Source organism: Ziziphus jujuba, chromosome 6, assembly GCF_031755915.1.
Source record: "Ziziphus jujuba cultivar Dongzao chromosome 6, ASM3175591v1".
Lineage (NCBI taxonomy): Eukaryota > Viridiplantae > Streptophyta > Magnoliopsida > Rosales > Rhamnaceae > Ziziphus > Ziziphus jujuba.
In genome coordinates this window covers 4,298,074-4,308,810 of record NC_083384.1, presented here as the reverse complement: position 1 = coordinate 4,308,810, position 10,737 = coordinate 4,298,074, and positions in this window count along the sequence as shown.

Sequence of the window (10,737 nt, the reverse complement as noted above, 5' to 3'; positions counted from 1 at the left end):
ATTATTATTATATTTCTATTTACATATATGTGATTGGTATATTCATGAAATGCTGTAAAAAACAAAATGTGATATTGTTGTAAGTGAAAACTTAGGAAAAGATGAGGCCATCTTGGGGTTTAGGTAGGAAGTTCTAGAAGGGATCCTAACACATGTAAAGGTATTACTGGTTCATTATTTATTACTTATATTTGTATTCCTATGCTATTGTTATCAAAGCCCTACAAATTTGTGAAATTTGTAGCAAGGCAGGGAGGAAACATTAGGGAAAGTCTAATTTACAAGGGAGATGCTGCTGGATTTTCTTTAAAATTTAGTGGGGTTTCTTTTAGTCAATGCCATCCTAGAGTTTTGATAGATAACCTTGTGAGGGTCTTGGCAGTTTGGTTGGAAGTAATGTTTTATGATTATTATTAGATTTATGTGATTTTAAGATGCACCATATAATACTAGTGTTATGTATTATTGTTAACATTAATTAGCCTGCAGATACTAATTAACCATCCTATTGGAGCTAAGGTGATAGATAGTAGATAGGTATTTTACAAGGTAAGCATGAGGTGAGCATTAGTCACCCTTTCCTTAGTTGTAGGATAGTAGGTTGTTAATATAGCACCTCTGGGATGCAATGGCTTCAGCTGTAGCTAAACTCGCTTGGATATCATACTTGCTACAAGAGATAGGAATCTCTTATGCTAAACCAATCAAACTATACTATGACAACACTAGTGCTATTTATCTCACCATTAATCCAGTCTTTCATAATAGAACAAAACACATCCAGCTAGACTATCATTTTCTTTAGGAAAAAGTTACATCTGGAGATACAAACACACAGTACTTACCATCTACTCACCAAGTTGTAGATTTGTTCATAAAATCCCTCAGTTGTTTTCAATTTGTTCATTTCCAAAGCAAATTGGGAGTTCACAACCTTCCTTTGCCACTTTGAGGGGGATGATAAGCTAGATGTGCATATCCTAAAGCCATGTCAACGTATATCCATGTCATCATATAACAAAGACTAGCAAGAGTTTGTTTTAGATGGTGTGATTTATCAAAACTTTTTTTTTTCAGAATATTTTTCAAAAGGAAAAAATAGATAAATAAATTGTTCTTAATTATTATTATTTTTCTAAGGAGAAAAATATATAAACATATCATCAATTAATTGAGATTTAGATAAAAACAATTAAAGAATCATTTTTAGGTTGAATGACTATTAAGTAAATATTTATGCCACATAGAATAGAATTTTTTCCAACCTTTATATCACACATAGATAATAATTCACATATCTATTGGAGATGGCTACCTAGCTGATGTAGTCATAATTGACATGTATGTATGTATGGTGTGGAATAATGCCATTACAGGTTATTATATTGCGACTTTATGTTAATTTTCTCATAAATATGCTATTTTTTACAAACAAAATATTTATCAAATTATATTATCCTTTTATCTTCAAATATTTCCAGAACTTATTATTATTATTATTATTTTTTTTTTGGGGCAAGAACTAATTCCTGTTGTGTATGTCACGTATGCATGCAATATAGCCAATGATTGTCAAATTAATTCATCACAAATTTAGGATTTATTTCATGTGGATCTTTGAATTTTGTAATCATTACAATTTAAAACGTGTATCAAACATACTGCAGAAATGAAAAAAAAAAAACCATGAATTTTTTAAAAACTAAATATCTTCAAAAAAAAATTTTCTCTTTTACAACAACATAAAAAAATGTGTATAAAAGAGATTTTTGTTTCAGTCTTTTATTCCTTTTCGTATTTGCTATTTTTTATTTTTTTAATATATTAACTATTATTATCTAATGGTTATTTTTTTATCATTTTATATTAAAAATAAATAATTTTAATGTATATTTAGTACCTGTATTTTTTAATTTATAATAAATATTATACGTTTATATAAATTTTATAAACTCCCCACTTACATATTCTTCTGCTAAATTTTTATCCATATTTTTAAATAAATTAAATGATTTATACACGTACGTACTATTTATGTTTTTTTGCCATTCTGTATTTTTCTAACTATGAGAGAAAGTTGAAAAAGCTTTTAGAAAAAGTAAACAAAATATAAGAGAATAAGAAATGAAAATATTTTCATTGTTACTTAAAGAGTCCTTGATCAATGCTCATAAAAACACCAACAGGCTCTATTTGTAGAGCTTACAAAAGATAAAATATAGTAGCAGGACTAATTAATGTAGAATATGCAAAAGGAATGTCAAAATTCTCTCTCCCATCAGTAGGGATTGATTGCTTAATTCTTACTTGCACATAACCACAAAAGTCATTGTTTGATTTCTTGCCTCAATATGACCAATATATAGATGTATATTTGATATGGATAGAATGCATTTTGGTATTCTAAAGTTTAGGAGTGGTGTAATTTCAACTTTGAACTTTTGATTTGGATAATTTAAACTTTGAATTTGCAAAACCATTACAAATTGATTCACTTTATAATGGTGGTGTTAAAATTAATGGTGATGATATTAGTGTGACATCATGCTATGTTATAATTATTTTTCAGAAATAAAAAATAATTTAAAATTTTGAAAAAATTACATTTGTTATTTGTCCATTTATATTTATAGTTTTTTATTTGAAAAATTGTATCCTTAATTAAATTAAAATACCCACAATCATAATTAAATGTTTTTGATCCTAAAATTAGACCAAAATAAGATAAAATTTTTGGTGTAATAAAAAAATAATTTTACTAGAGCAAAAATTAAAAATATTTTTTATGCCCAAACAAAAAAAAAGAAAAAGAAAAAGAAAATTAGACCAGCGTAAGAAAAAAATTAGACCAAATTTTTAAAAATAAAAATAAATTAAAAAACAATTAGACTAAAAAAACTAAAATTTTCTCCTTTTCCTCTTTTCCATCTTCTTATTCTAGAATTCTTTATGGTACCCTTAAATTGAACTACTCTTGCCTTAGCATGCTTAACTTCAGAGTTTTTTGGAATCTTGAAGCTAATCGCTTTGAAAAGGTCTCAACATTGTGATAGTGATCATACTTACATTTGAACCATCCTCTGTTCCACACCTAGGTGATGTGGGATTAGATACCAGGTAGCCTACTAGTGCCCCATACCCGATCACATTGGTCATCACACAATTGCGTGATTATTTTATTATTCATTTTATTATCCTTCAGTTTAATATTTAATTTGAAGGTGGCATGCCCTGTACATCACAGAGATTGCTTAATATTATCAATGTCAAGACCCAACCAAGAAACCTTTTAAAGCTCCCAAGTGGCCATATCTAGGGAAAGTTCTACTAGAGATTCAATAGAACATGCTGGCAGAATCCCCGCTACAATATGAACATTCCCAAAAATACAACCTTGCTATTTAAAAAACACTTCAATATAAATATACCAACTCCACAACTTCCACAAATACAATTCCACAATTTGGTTTTTATGAAGAATTTTTATAAAATTAATTTTATCCCTTTACACATTGATTTCATATGGAAAATTGTATTTCGGGTTTTGTGAAGATAGTTTTATAATGGGGAATTCAAATCAAGCGCTTGTGTGAGTTTTTCCACAAAAAATAAATTTCAAAGGTTGAATTTTAATTTATTATATATATATGGATTATTATTATTATTATTATTAATTGGGATGTCTTCTTCACATCTCTTTACAAGTAATCTTTTTCTATTATTATTATTATTATTATTACTATTAATGTTATTCACCACTCACTAGGATATTTATCATCACACATTTTTCTTGTTTCAAAACCTGTCCTCCTAGGTTTTGGTTGATAGCTAATTGTTTCTTATCCCTTCTGTAACGCGTCTTGCGTTCCCGTGCCTTGCAAAGTATTCTACCCTTTTGTGTCTTCTTTTTTTTCTCAATTCTATTGTTCAATATTTCTATTCGGATTAATCTAATTCTTTACTTTTTACAAATGTTCAGATGATAGTATGGACTTAAGGTGTGTGTGTGATGTGATATATAAAGTGTTGCAAATTGTTGAATTGTATTTGTGAAAGTTGTGGAGTTGGTATATTAATATTGAAGTGTGTTTTAAATAGCAAGGTTGTATTTTTTGGAATGTCCACATCATAGCAGGGATTCTGCCAGCATGTGCCATTGAATCTGTAGTAGAACATTCCCTAGATATGGCCACTTGGAAGTCCTAAAAGGTTTCTTGGTTAGGTCTTGACATTGATAACATTATGCAATCTCTGTGATGTACAGGGCATGCCACCTTCAAATTAAATACTAAACGGATGGAAAATAAAATGAATAACAAAATAATCAGGCAATTGTGTGATGACCAATATGATCGGGTATGGGGTACTGGTAAGTTACCTGGTATCTAATCCCACATCACCTAGGTGTGCAACAAGAGATGGTTCAAATGTAAGTATGTTAAGACCTTTTCAAATCAGTTGGCTTCAAGATTCAAAAGAACTTTGAAGTTAAGCATTCTCAGGAGAGAGTGGTTCAAGGATGGGTGACCTTTTGGGAAGCTTTGAACAAAAAATTTCATACCAAATGCGATGGCTAAATTCTCAACAATATTGGCAGAGAGTGATAGGTCTGTAAGTGAAGACGGGATGCTATAAATGGTATCAAAGCTTGTACTCAAATTGAATGTTTAACATGAGTACGGATGGTATCAAAACTCATACCCAAATCAGAAATGTACCAATGAGGACATTGGGCCCTAAGGGTGTAGGAAATTGATAGGCTATCTGGTGTGGAACAGAGTATGATTCAAATATAATAATAGTCACTCTCAAAACATAAGCATCAACTTTTCAAAATTGTTGGCTTCAGGGTTGGAAAGAGTTTCAAAGTTAAGCTTGCTTATGCGAGAGTAATCCAAGGATGATGACCTCCTGGAAACTCTGAACAAAAAACCTTATGCCTAGTGTGGTGGCGAATTAGGAACAGTATCAGTATAAAGTGACAGATTCACCTATGGAGGCAAGGTGTTACAATTATATCAGAAGCAAACAACAAAAGAGAATTCTAAAATGGGTTATAATGCTTCAAAAGAATAAAATGGCTTTAATAAAAATAAAATCTTAATGACAAAATAAAAACACTAAGAAAAAAACTTGTCTATGAAATAAATAGATCAAATGAAAAAAATAAATAAAATAAAACTATGAACTTGAAGAACTAAAATTGAGAGAAAGAAGCGATGATATTTATGGAAATTTTTAGGTGTGTCAAAAATAAAGCTTGGACCCTTTTTGTATAGGCACCAACGTAAGCTTCTAGATGACTAATAGGCCTGATCGGATAAATTCGACCTTGATAAAAGTTCCCTAAATATTAATAAAATTGTATTTATCTAGAATTTTCATCCCTCTTTTAAATTTCAAATTTATTTAAAGGTAAATTGCTCTTTGATACTATAAAGAATTTTAGAATAAGAATATGAAAGAGAGGAAAATGAAAAAAAACATTATTTTTTTGTGTAATTTCAAAAAAAAAAAAACACTTTTTTAAAAAAAATATTTTTATTTTTTAAAATTTGGTCCTCTTTTTTTCATATTCTTTTTTTTTTTTATGTTTATTTAAGGGTACCATAAATAATTTTAGAATAAAAAGATGGAAAAGAGGCAAATGAGAAAACTTTGTTTTTTTAGTCTAATTTTAAAAAAATTATTATTTTATTTTTTAAAATTTGGTCTTTTTTTTTTCCATATTCTGGTTTTTTTTAATGTTTATTTAATAAAAACATAAAGAATTTTAGAATAAGAAGATGGAAAAGAGGAAAATAAGAAAACTTTATTTTTTTAGTCTAATTTTAAAAAAAATTAATTATTTTTATTTTTAAAAATTTGGTCTGATTTTCTTTTCTTGCTCTGGTCTAATTTTCTTTTTCTTTTTTTTTTTTGGGGCTTAAAAAATATTTTTAATTTTTACTCTGGTAAAATTCTTTTATTAAACCAAAAATTTTATTTTTATTTTGGTCTAATTTTAGGTTCAAAAATATTTAATTATGATTGTGGGTATTTTCATTCAATTAAGGACATAATTCTTCAAATAAAAAATCATAAATATAAATGGAAAAATAACTAATGTATTTTTGTAATGGTTTTAAAAATTCAAAGTTTAAATTACCTAAATCAAAAGTTCAGAGTTAAAATTACACCACTTTTAAACTTTAGAATATCGAAATGCATTTTACTCATATCAAATATACATCTATATATTGGTCATATTGAGGCAAGAAATCAACCAATAACTTCTGTGGTTATGTGCAAGTGAGAATCAAGCGATCAATCCCTGCACATTGGAGAGAGAATTTTTACATTCCGTTTGGATATTCTACATTAATTATTCATATTACTATATTTTATCTTTTGTAAGCTCTACAAATAGAACCCATTGGTGTTTGTATGAGCATTGATCAAAGACTTTAAATAACAATGAAAATATTTTCATTTCTTATTCTCTTATATTTTGTTACCGTTTCTAAAAGCTTCTTCAACTTTCTCTCATGGTTGGAAAAATACAGAATGGCAAAAAAACCATAAATAGTACATACGTGTATAAATCACTTAATTTATTCAAAAATATGGAGAAAAATTTAATAGAAGAATATTTGAGTGGGGAGTTTATAAAATTAATATATACGTATAATATTTATTATAAATTAAAAAATACAGGTACTAAATATATATTAAAATTATTTACTTTTAATATAGAATGATAAAAATGTAACCATTAGATAATAATAGTTAATATATTAAAAAAATAAAAATAGAAAATACTAAAAAGAATAAAAGACTAAAATAAAAAATCTCTTTTATACACATTTTTTTTAATGTTGTTGTAAAAGAGAAAATAAATAATTGAAGATATTTAGTTTTTCAAAAATTCATGTTTTTTTTTTTTTTTTTGTTTCTGCAATATGTTTAATACACGATTGAAATTTTTTCTTAAAAAAATGTTTCTTTTTTTTTTCTTTTTTACATATGAAAATTGATACAAAATATGGAAATTTTTTTTGAAATGCTTCTTATTTGCAAATTTACTGACTAGGCTCTTTCTTAAAGTTTTCTTCTAAAAAAAAATAAATATACTATCTCCTAAGGTTTGGCACTTAAATATAATTTAATCCTTTTAATTTGAAAAATATCATTAACCTTCTATCAAGTTTTGAAAAGCTTTATCTTTTTCCCCTTATTATGTCATTCATATCCTTGATTTGGATCAGTATTACTCGCATCTTTTACAAAATGCAATTGTAATTTTAAAAATCTAATAATTTAAATTGTAATGATTAGAAACTCCAAAGATCCAAATGAAATAAATCCTAAATTTGTGATGAATTTCACAATCATTGGCTATATTGCATGCAAACATGACATACATAACAAGAATTAGTTCTCGCAAACAAAAAAAAAAAAAGAATTAGCTTTGGAAATATTTAAAGATAAGAGGATAATATAACTTGATAAATATTTTATTTGTAAAAGCATAGCATATATATGAGAAAATTAACATAAAGTTGCAATATATATACTTGTCAATTATGACTGTATCAGCTAGGTAGCCATCTCCAATTGGTATGTGAATTATTATCTATATGTGATACAAAGGTTGAAAAATCTTCTAATCTATGTGGCATAAATATTTACTTAATAGTTATTCAACCTAAAAATTATTCTTCAATTGTTTTTATGTGAATCTCAATTAATTGACGATATGTTTATATATTTTTCTCTTTAGAAAAATAATAATAATTAATAACAATTTATTTATCTATTTTTTCCTTTTGAAAAATATTTTCATAAAAAATGTTTTGACGAATCATACTATCTAATAGACTATCTACAATGGATAATACCTTTGATAATGTCCATTTATTTTTGCCACATCAGCTTGATAAAATCCTTAAATAAAATTATTGGAGAGTTTTTTTTTTTTTTTAAATCTCTGTCAATATTTTTAATTTGGCAATACAAATATAGCAATTCATAAATTTATTAGACCCAATTTATCTTGCAGATATATACAATCATAAATCATATAATAAAATTAAAGATTGATTTTGTATCTCCAATTTTAATCAAGTGAAATCGAACCCTCATTACTGATGAAAACAAATGAAATAAGCTTTATACTATATTGATAAAAAATGTATTTTTAGCTTGTTACAAAGGTGACTCTCATAGCATTATTTATACAACATTGTAGGGCATTATAGATACAAGAAGATACAACAAGGATTATTAATGACTGATAGCTACAAACAACCTTTCTCAAAGTTTTATCACCTGATAATGTTTATCCCTCACCGTTTTTAATAACTTGAATATACCTTTTATCACTTGGAGTTGTCTTATCTAAAACAAACTCCTGCTAGTATTTTTTATATGATGACATGGATATACATTGATATGGCTTTAAGACATGCACATCTAGCTTATCATCTTCCTCAAACTGGCAAGTGGAAGCTTGTGAACTCCCAGTTTGCCTTGAAAATGAACAAATTGAAAACGACTGAGGGGTTATGTGAACAGATATGCAACTTGGTTAGTAGATGGTAATTACCATGTGTTTGTATCTCCAGATGCAACTCTCTCCTGAATAAAATGATAGTCTAGCTGGATGTGTTTGGTTCTATTATGAAAGACTGGATTAATGGTAAGATAAAGAGCACTAATGTTGGCACAGTACAATTTGATCTGTTTGGCATAAAGGATTCCTATCTCTTGTAGCAAGTATGATATCCAAGCGAGTTCAGCTACAGTTCAAGCCACTGCTCTATATTTCGCTTCCTTACTTGAATGGGCAACAGTAGGTCAATTTTTTTTATAACCAATAGATTATGTTTGCACCAAAATAAATGCAAAATCAAGTGGTACTTCATCGTGTTAAAGGGCAGCCAGCCTGGTCAGCATCAAAGCATCCTTGAGGTGAGTTTGAGCTTTGGTTTAAGAAACATAAACCATAGTCCATTGTGCCACAAACATGGCTTAGTATATGTTTAATTTCTCGAAGATGCTACTATATGGGATTCTGAAAATGCTGACAGACTTGATTCATAGCATGCTAAATGTCTAGCCTTGTGAATGTGAGATATTGAAATGCTTCCACTAGGCCTCTATATTCTATAGCATTAACAAGAAAATGATCATTGCTACAGATAGCTTGTTTAACAGGGATTGGTGTTGCCATATGTGTAGCTTCTAACAAGTTTGCTCTTTTTAGGAGGTCATGAGCATACTTTGTCTGAAGACCAATCCACCATGAAAGGGCCGAACCTCAATACCCAAAAAATAATGGAGATAATCGAAATCCTTTAGAGCAAAATCCTTGTTTATCCGGTTGACTAAAGCAACTACTAGAGAAGCATTAGAACTTGTCAAAAGTACATCATTTACATATATGAGGAGAAGAGTGATGTCAATATTATTCTTGAAAATAAACAAAGATGAATAAACTCTATTGCACTTGAAACCCAAACTAATTAGATTTTGAGATAAACGATCAAACAAGCTCTAGGATCTTGTTTTAGACCCTAAAGAGATTTCGTTAGAAGTCACACATAATCTAGGTGTTTGTTATCAATGAAATTTGGAGGTTGCTTCATGACAACTTTTTCTTTAAAATGTCCATTCAAGAAAGCATTTTTGACATCAAGCAGCTATCCAACCAGATGAAAAATGACAATGGATGTAATTAACCGAATGGAGCTTGGTTTTACTACCGGGCTGAAAGTCTCATCATAGTCCAGTCCTTCAATCTGTGTATAACATTTGACTACCAAGCATGCTTTATAATGATCCAAAGAGACATCTTCTTTGTATTTCATACAGTATACCCACTTAGAACCTACCACATTCATATTTACTAGTTATGGTACTAACACCCAAGTGCAATTATGGTGGAGTGCTAATAATTCTTCAAGCATGGCATTTTTCCATTCAAGTATTTGTGCGGGTTTTAAAGATTTTGGGATGGTAACAATATTTGTTTCAGTGAGAAGAGCAGTGTTTATATGATTGTGTCAATGAAGCTCCGTTATACGGTGTGGGTTTTGTTTGAGCCGACGCCATGTAAGCATTAGATAGTGAGGTTATTTGGATGGTTGAGAAAAAGGAGATGGTAACGGTGGGAAATCTAATTTTACAAATAACTAAGATGATATGTCTTGAGTGGTATTGGAAGGAATTATTATGGCTGTAGGAGACTGTGGTTGAGTAGTGTGTGGCTATAGAGAGGATTCTATTATGGAACTAGAAGCTTGCGTTTGTGATGATTGAGTGGTTGCGTTAGAGAAGTAATGCTCTCATGAAGTTTGGGGTGGTAACACAGATGTTGTCTTTTCACAATAGTTGGTAGATAATGAGTTTTTGGACAATTCTTTTTCATGACTATCGAATGAGCTGTTTATTTTGGATATGTCATACCATTCATTAGAATTAAAAAAAAGTGGTAAGTTGTAGAGGTTCCTGTGAAATAGAAGAAGAAGTCGTTTTGAAAGGAAATAAAGTTTCATCAAATACAATATGCCTTGAAACAAATACACGGTTTTCCTTTGGATCCAAGCATCTATAACCCTTTGTGAGATGGACTGTATCCAATGAAAATACATGGATAAGTTTTCTTCATAAACTTATTGTTTCCTGGTTTTCTAAGATATGGATAACATCTGCAACCTAACACTTTGAGACCCATATAATGTGGTGTTGTTCCAT